This window comes from Dama dama, chromosome 2 (genome assembly GCF_033118175.1).
Source record: "Dama dama isolate Ldn47 chromosome 2, ASM3311817v1, whole genome shotgun sequence".
Taxonomy (NCBI): Eukaryota; Metazoa; Chordata; class Mammalia; order Artiodactyla; family Cervidae; genus Dama; species Dama dama.
This window is the reverse complement of record NC_083682.1, coordinates 45672788-45682817: the sequence shown is the minus strand read 5'-3', so window position 1 is coordinate 45682817 and position 10030 is coordinate 45672788. Positions and strand designations below refer to the sequence as shown.

The 10030-nt window shown below is 35.7% G+C and overlaps 1 non-coding gene across 1 annotated transcript; it reads left to right on the top strand.

Annotated features, from left to right (window-relative positions):
* Nucleotides 1-2310: 2310 nt before the first annotated feature.
* Nucleotides 2311-2417, top strand: LOC133041080 (U6 spliceosomal RNA). The gene has a single exon (XR_009689133.1). It is a non-coding gene; the product is annotated as a U6 spliceosomal RNA (small nuclear RNA).
* Nucleotides 2418-10030: the final 7613 nt, after the last annotated feature.

Genomic DNA, 10030 nt, shown 5'->3' with positions numbered 1-10030 from the left:
ACGTGTGTATGTATGAGGGGGTCTGGTTGTGGTGCTGTAGAGCCTTCCAAGAAGAGGGAACAATATATTCACAGACTGCTGGTGGAAAAAAAGTCTGGCATAGTCAAGGAATAAAAAATCAAAACACAAACAACTACCACTGGGTCTACTGTTTTCTCCTGTGTATTACTTTTATATGGCTATCTTAAAAATGACCACACTCTTGGTGGTTAAATGCAACACCAATTTAATATTTTCAGTTCTCTAGCTTGCAAGACTGACAAGGGTGTCACTGGAATAAATCAGCCACTGTACTGCTGTATTCGTTATTGAAGCCCTAGAGGAGAATTCATTTCCCTGCTTTTTCCAATTTCTAGAGGCTACTTGCATTCTGTGGCTCATGGTCCCTTCTCTACCTTCAAAGCTGGTTCTGTGGTATCAACTATGATTTCCTTCAGTAGCCTCCTCTCTCTCCCTCTGACTGCGTCTCCTAGTCTGTCTTTCCCATCTACACTTAAGGACCCTAGGATTACATTGAACTCACCAGCACTATCTAAGATAAACTCCCTTTAAAAAAAACATATTTATTTTAATTGGAGGACGATCACTTCACAACACTCTGGTGGCCCCTGCCACACATCAACATGGATCAGCCATGGCATAAACTCCCTTTTTAAGGTCAGAAAATTAGCAACCTTATTTATGTTCATAACCTTAATTTGACCAAAATGAAGTTTTTCAGATTTTATCCAGTAGTTACTGGTGACCCATTGACCATTACAATCTTTTAGAGGAGAGATATAAAAGTTGGGGAAGGGTTTTAGGCAGGGTTGTCTGGCATTAAATTTACAGAGGAACATTGGAGAAGAGATTGCCCTGATAAAACTACATTTTTAAAATTTTTTAACAAGAAGAGTACATTTTAAAATATTTAAAGTTCACAGTTTAGAGCTCCTAATGTCTTAAATATTTATCTCTCCACCTTAGTACTAGTAAAATGCTAAGACTTAATAGAAGAATTGATTAGTGAAATTCAGTTTACTGGGTTGAATCATCTACTTACTTTTGTGAAGTAACATATTTTACATGAGACAAATATTTCTCAATTATTGATGTCTATTCATAAATATGAGCTTTCTCTGGTGGCTCAGATAGTAAAGAATCTGCCCATAATGCAGGAGACCTGGGTTCAATTACTGGGTTGGAAAGATCCCCTGGAGAAGGGAAAGGCTACCAACTCCAGTATTTTTGCCTGGAAAACTCCATGAACAGAAGAGCCTGGCGGGCTACAATCCATGGGTTGTAAAGAATCGGACATGACTAAACAACTAACACTTTTACTTTTTCACCTTCCTATTCTAAATATTGCATCCATTATTTCTGTATGCATTTTGCATAGTAAGTTATACAGACACATCTTGGCTATGGAGGGTCTTGTTAATTAACTAGTATGTTCATGTGTACTCAGTCACTTCAGTCGTGTCTGACTGTCTGTGAGCCAAGTACTGTAGCCCAACAGGTTCCTCTCTCCACGGAATTTTCCAGGCAAGAACACTGAAGTGAGTGGCCATTTCCTCCTCCGAGGGATCTTCCCAACCCACTGACGGAACATGTGTCTTGATCGAACATGGCTTTTGCATTGGCAGTTGGATTCTTTACCACTTGAGCCCCTTAATTATTTGGCAATGAAGATAATACAAGGTACTGTATTTACTCAGGGTTTTTGCAGACAATGCTCTACTAGATACATTCAAGTTCGAAGTGCTGTGTTCAGGCTTGAAGATAACACTCCAGATAGTGTCCACTCAACATAAACACAGTGGGTCCAGATCTCCTACTTTCTCATTGCAGTGCCTCTATTAATGAGGCCTCTATTAATGCAAACTTTGCACAAGAAGGTGATCTAGTAAAAGAACTTAGAAAGCATTTCATGTGAGAAGGAGCACAAGGAAATGAAGGTAATATGTTTGAAAAGAAAAACTGAAGAGGATATTGGCTGTGGCATTTTAAAATATCTAAAATCCTATCAAATGGAAGAGAAAATGAAATAATCTAATGGGTAAGTTGTAAAAAGGAAGCAAGTTTAGGTACAGTTTGAGGAAGATATGTGTGTGCTACCTAAGAGTGAAACAGGCTGTTTCAGTTCAAAAACAAAACGAAGTGAAACAAAACAAATTACTATCTGTTGGAAAGATACTATCATTGGTTCAGAAACTGGAATGGATGACCCACAGAATTATTTCCAACTCTATGTTATATTGCATGCAAATTATTCTAGCTACCACATCTATAGAATAAGGAAAACTTTGGTTCTCTAATTACTAAATTCTAGTGCTCACTTCAGCAGCACATATACTAAAAATGGAACGATACAGAGAAGATTAGCATGGCCTCTGTGCAAGGATGACAAGCAAATTCATGAAGCATTCCATATTTTTCAAATAACACACAAAGGGATTCCCATAACAGCTGATCTAGCAATAGAACTCTTCAGGCCAGAAGGGAATGGCAGGACATACTTAAAGTAATGAAAGAGAATAACCTACAGCCCAGATTACTGTACCCAGCAAGGATCTCATTCAGATATGAAGGAGAATTCAAAAGCTTTACAGATAAGCAAAAGCTGAGAGAATTCAGCACCACCAAACCAGTTCTTCAACAAATGCTAAAGGGTCTTCTCTAGACAGAAAACACAGAAAGGCTGTATAAACATGAACCCAAAACAACAAAGTAAATGGCAACGGGACCATACCTACCAATAATTACCTTAAATGTAAATGGGTTGAATGCCCCAACCAAAAGACAAAGACTGGCTGAATGGATACAAAAACAAGACCCCTATATATGCTGTCTACAAGAGACCCACCTCAAAACAAGGGACATATACAGACTGAAAGTGAAGGGCTGGAAAAAAAATATTTCACACAAATGGAGACCAAAAGAAAGCAGGAGTCACAATACTCATATCAAATAAAATAGACTTTAAAATAAGGGCTGTGAAAAGAGACAAATAAGGACACTACATAATGATCAAAGGATCAATCCAAGAAGAAGATATAACAATTATAAATATATATGAACCCAACATAGGAGCACTACAATATGTAAGACAAATGCTAATGAGTATGCAAGGGGAAATTAACAGTAACACAATAATAGTGGGAGACTTTAATACCCCACTCACACCTATGGATAGATCAACTAAACAGAAAATTAACAAGGAAACACAAACTTTAAGTGACACAATGGACCAGCTAGACCTAATTGATATCTATAGGACATTTCACCCCCAAACAATCAATTTCACCTTTTTCTCAAGTGCACACGGAACCTTCTCCAGAATAGATCACATTCTGTGCCATAAATCTAGCCTTGGTAAATTCAAAAAAATTGAAATCATTCCAGTCATCTTTTCTGACCACAGTGCAGTAAGACTAGATCTCAATTGCAGGAAAAAAAACTATTAAAAATTCAAACATATGGAGGCTAAATAACACATTTCTGCATAACCAACAAATCATAGAAGAAATCAAAAAAGAAATCAAAATATGCATAGAAATGAATGAAAATGAAAACACAACAACCCAAAACCTATGGGACACTGTAAAAGCAGTGCTAAGGGGAAGGCTCATAGCATTACAGGCTTACCTCAAGAAACAAGAAAAAAGTCAAATAAATAACCTAACTCTACACCTAAAGCAACTAGAGAAGGAAGAAATGAAGAAATGAAGGGTTAGTAGAAGGAAAGAAATCTTAAAAATTAGGGCAGAAATAAATGCAAAAGAAACAAAAGAGACCATAGCAAAAATCAACAAAGCTAAAAGCTGGTTTTTTAAAAAGATAAACAAAATTGACAAACTGTTAGCCAGACTCATTAAGAAACAAAGGGATAAGAACCAAATCAACAAAATTAGAAATGAAAATGGAGAGATTACAACAGACAACAGAGAAATACAAAGGATCATAAGAGATTACCACCAGCAGCTCTATGCCAATAAAACGGACAATTTGGAAGAAATGGACACATTCTTAGAAAAGTATAACTTTCCAAAACTGAACCAGGAAGAAATAGAAGATCTTAACAGACCCATCACAAGCACAGAAATTGAAGCTGTAATCAGAAATCTTCCAGGAAACAAAAGCCCAGGACCAGATGGCTTCACAGCTGAATTCTACTAAAAATTTAGAGAAGAGCTAACACCTATCTTACTCAAACTCTTCCAGAAAATTGCAGAAGAAGGTAAACTCCCAAACTCATTCCCTGATTCCAAAACCAGACAAAGATGCCACAAAGAAGAAAACTACAGGCCAATATCACTGATGAACATAGATGCAAAAATCCTTAACAAAATTCTAGCAAACAGAATCCAATAACATATTAAAAAATCATACATCATAACCAAGTGGGCTTTATGCCAGGAATGCAAGGATTCTTTAATATCCACAAATCAATCAATGTAATACACCACATTAACAAATTGAAAGATAAAAACCATATGATTACCTCAATAGATGCAAAACAAGCCTTTGACAAAATTCAATACCCATTTATGACTAAAACTCTCCAGAAAGCAGGAGTAGAAGGAACATACCTCAACATAATAAAAGCTATATATGACAAACCCACAGCAAACATTATCCTCAAGGTGAAAAATTGAAAGCATTTCCTTTAAAATCAGGAACAAGACAAGGGTGCCCAGTCTCACCACTACTATTCAACATAGTTTTGGAAGTGTTGGCCACAGCAATCAGAGAAGAAAAAGAAATAAAAAGAATCCAGATAGGAAAAGAAGTGAAACTCTCACTGTTTGCAGATGACATGACCCTCTACATAGAAAATCCTAAAGACTCTACCAGAAAATTACTAGAGCTAATCAATCAATATAGCAAAGTTTCAGGATATAAAATGAACACACAGAAATCCTTTGCATTCCTATACACTAACAATGAGAAAACAGAAAGAGAAATTAAGGAAACAATAACATTCACCATTGCAACAAAAAGAATAAAACACTTAGGAGTATATCTACCTAAAGAAACAAAAGACCTATATATAGAAAGCTATAAAACACTGATGAAAGAAATCAAAGAGGACACAAATAGATGGAGAAATATACCGTGTTGTGTATTGGAAGACTCAATATTGTGACAATGGCTATACAACCCAAAGCAATCTATAGATTCAATGCAATCCCTATCAAGCTACCAACAGTATTCTTCACAGAACTAGACCAAATAGTTTCACAATTTGTACGGAAATTAAAAAAACAAACAAAAAAACCTCGAATAGCCAAAGCAATCTTGAGAAAGAAGAATGGAACTGGAGGAATCAACCTGCCTGACTTCAGGCTATACTACAAAGCCACAGTCCTCAAGACAGTATGGTACTGGCACAAAGACAGAAATGTAGATCAATGGAACAAAATAGAAAGCCCAGAGATAAACCCACACACCTATGGACACCTTATCTTCGACAAAGGAGGCAAGAATATACAATGGAAAAAAGACAACCTCTTCAACAAGTGGTGCTGGGAAAACTGGTCAACCACTTGTAAAAGAATGAAACTCGAACATTTTCTAACACCATGCACAAAAGTCAACTCAAAATGGATTAAAGATCTAAATGTAAGATCAAAAACTATTAAACTCCTTGAGGAGAACATAGGCAAAACACTCTCTGACATAAATCACAGCAAGATCCTCTATGACCCACCTCCCAGAATATTGGAAATAAAAGCAAAAATAAACAAATGGGACCTAATGAAACTTAAAAACTTTTGCACAACAAAGGAAACTATACACAAGGTGAAAAGACAGCCTTCAGAATGGGATAAAATAATAGCAAATGAAGAAACAGACAAAGAATTAATCTCAAAAATATACAAGCAACTCCTGCAGCTCAATTCCAGAAAAATAAATGACCCAATCAAAAAATGGGCCAAAGATATAAACAAACATTTCTCCAAAGAGGACATACAGATGGCTAACAAACACATGAAAAGATGCTCAACATGCCAATCAGAATGGCTGCTATCCAGAAGTCTACAAGCAATAAATGCTGGAGAGGGTGTGGAGAAAAGGGAACACTTTTACACTGTTTGTGGGAATGCAAACTAGTACAGCCACTATGGAGAACAGTGTGGAGATTCCTTAAAACACTGGAAATAAAACTGCCATATGACCCAGCAATCCCACTCCTGGGCATACACACCGAGGAAACCAGATCTGAAAGAGACACATGTACCCCAGTGTTCATTGCAGCACTGTTTATAATAGCCAGGACATGGAAGCAGCCTAGATGCCCATCAGCAGACGAATGGATAAGGAAGCTGTGGTACATATACACCATGGAATATTACTCAGCCATTAAAAAGAATTCATTTGAATCAGTTCTAATGAGATGGATGAAACTGGAGCCCATTATACAGAGTGAAGTAAGCCAGAAAGATAAAGACCAATATAGTATACTAACGCATATATATGGAATTCAGAAAGATGGTAATGATAATCCTATATTCAAAACAGAAAGAGATACAGATGTACAGAAGAGACTTTTAGACTCTGTGGGAGAAGGCGAGAGTGGGATGTTCTGAGAGAACAGCATTGAAACAAGTATACTATCAAGGGTGAAACAGATCACCAGCCCAGGTTGGATGCATGAGGCAAGTGCTCAGGGCTGGTGCATTGGGAAGACCCAGAGGGATGGGATGGAGAGGGAGGAGGGAGGGGGGATTGGGATGGGGAACACATGTAAATCCATGGCTGATTCATGTCAATGTATGGCAAAAACCACTACAATATTGTAAAGTAATTAGCCTCCAACCTATAAAAATAAATGGAAAAAAAATTAATAATAATTACTAAATTCTAAATTTCTCAACTAATGAAAATTAAGATTGACATTATCTTAAAATTGTTAAATCAGAAGCAGTTGATTTTATGTTGATGTTACCTCATACTACAGGCTGAAATCCAGTGAATTGCTGAACTTGCCAATCTTTCCTTCTGTGGATCTTTAAGAAACAGAATCAGAAATATCTAACACAACATGAATGATGATGAATGTACAGTATTATAGATTATTTTTCCCTAGAGAATAGAAATTGATTTCCCCAAACTAAGGATATCTGATGCTTCCTGCTGCAATAGAAAATTGAGGACATGTGATACACCACAAAACTGTATTTTATAGGCTACGAAATTCAAAGAAATAAGTAAAATATATTATGTATACATATATATGTATATATATGTTCATTATTGAAGGGTCACAGTTTAATTTCTTAAACAGAAGAGAAAATGATGAGCCATATTTCTTTGAAGCATGCCTACTTGACTGAATAGAACTTGATAAATTTTGACTGAATTTTAGTCTATTTTCAAGTTTGCTTGAGCATTTTTAATTTATTAAATGTAATACCATAAAAATAGTTACTTTCATATAATGCTGACAGGACCGTAAATTGGTACAAACTTTCCAAAGGGCAGTTTGATAATATATTTCAAAAGTCTTAAGTATTTGACAACCCATGGCCACCTTTTAAGATGAACCGTGAGAAACAATCATGAATATGGGCAAGGATGTAGATGCAAGGCTATTCCTTGCAGCAAAGCCTAAAGACTGAAAAATAGAAACAACAATTTAAATATCTAAAATTAAAGGTTTATTCTTCCATAAAATGAGATGGAATATAATCAATCAATTTATTGTAGATTGATGTTTAATAACATGGGCTATTATTTACAATAATTATAAATACATATATGTTACAAAGCAAAATTTATAGTTCTAACTAATTTTTATTAAAGAATAATTAAACAAAGTGTTAACATTGATTATTTCTGTATGTAAATTTTACTTAAAGATTTCATATTGTCTTATTTTGCTAATTTTTAAAAAATGTTCAATGTATAATGTGATTTAACTGAATAATGAGAAGATATTTCTAACAACAACATAGTAAGTTGATTTTTTATCTGTTAGCTAACAATTGCTTACTACTATACCTGAAATTTAATGAATACAAAAATAAATTCCGATGACTCATTGTGTGATAGTTGTGGTCTATAAAAATGTGAGCTTGCCAAGACCTGAGTTAAACAACAGCAGAGTTAGACCACTTGTATTAAGTAAACAACCAGAAGGGGATAAGTTAAAATAGTAAAACTGATTACCTTTTAAACTTTTTCTTACTTTCTAACTTGCAGTATGTCTGATAGTTTTATTTATTATAAAATAGATATCAACAACTACATATTAATACACACATATGCATATACTATGTTGATTGTGTCAGGGAAAAAATGTTGACAACTAAATATAAAACATGAAATAAAAAAATTAGCAAATGCATGGCATAAAGACAAATTAGCAAACATTGCAAGGTTATAATAAAATTTATAATTTTCTGGATCTTGAAAACTATTTGCCACTCATCAAGTAAAGACATACTCCTTCATATGTAGATAATTCTGGTTCATTCACATCACTATTTTATCTTCCCAAGATAAACTAAAAATAAAATAATATTGAAAATAACTCATGTCTAAATTCATTAACAGTGATTGCAGCCACGAAATTAAAAGACACTTATTCCTTGGAAGGGAAGTTATGACCAAACTAGATGGCATATTAAAAAGCAGAGACATTACTTTGCCAACAAAGGTCCATCTAGTCAAGACTATGGTTTTTCCAATGGTCATGTATGGATGTGAGAGTTGGACTGTGAAGAAAGCTGAGCACTGAAGAATTGATGCTTTTGAACTGTGGTGTTGCAGAAGACTCTTGAGAGTCCCTTGGACTGCAAGGAGATCCAACCAGTCCATCCTAAAGGAAATCAGTCCTGGGTATTCATTGGAAGGACTGATGCTGAAGCTGAAACTCCAATACTTTGGCCACCTCATGTGAAGAGTTAACTCGTTGGAAAAGACCCTGATGCTGGGAGGGATTGCAGGCAGGAGGAGAAGGGGACGACAGAGGATGAGATGGCTGGATAGCATCACCGACTCAATGGACATGAGTTTGAGTAAATTCCAGTAGTTGGTGATGGACAGGGAGGCCCGACATGCTGTGATTCATGGGGTCGCAAAGAGTTGGACACGACTGAGCAACTGAACTGAACTGAACTGAAATCCATTAGATGTCTTTATTTAACTTTCCAATACAACTGATTATTCAGGGAGCCCTAATTTCTTTCCTGCAAAAATGCCTTGGAAACTCAAGTTATGCAGTGTGAGCCAAGTATATTCACATATGGCACCATTTTGTAAAGATCATTAAGCCAGGTAGATTATCTTATACAAAAACAGCTACTATGTATTTCCTTCAAAAGGGTGCATTCCTGCAACCACTGGAACATGGGATTTTTATTACATTTAATGAAATGTACTGAAATCAGTGAAGGAATCAAACACCTTCACCCCTGATTTTTTTTTTAGAGACTTTTATAAATAAGTAAGGGCTTCCCAGATGGCTCAGTGGTAAAGAATCCACCTCAAAGCAGGTCCAGTCTCTGGGTTGGGAAGATTCCCCTGGAGGAGGGCATGGCAACCTATTCTAGTATTCTTGTCTGGAGAAGCCCATGGACAGAAGAGACTGGCGGGCTACAGTCCATAGCGCTGCAAAGAGTTGGACACGACTGAAATGACTTAGCACACACGCATGTATGCAAATAAAACTATATGTCATTTTTGGACTGAGTGAGATTTAGCCATATGTATTTCCAGAAGGAAAAAAGAGCTCGAAACAGTCTTGTGATTTCAGATGCAAAAATACAAATTATTATACAATAAATAGAAAGGCATTTCTTTAACATTTTCCCATGAGGATATAATCAGAAGGAAAAATACTTTAATAAAGGGAAAAAACACTTGACAAAGTCAAGTGTGTAAAATGAGATTATGTTAAAATGCATCATTATCATGCAACCATTTAACATCAAGTGTGTTATTGAAGTTGAATCACTGAATGGGAAAATATTATGAAAAGCACTCAATGCAAATAGAGAGAAGTCATTTTAAAATATTTATGAGCTGCTCTTCATAAAATTTT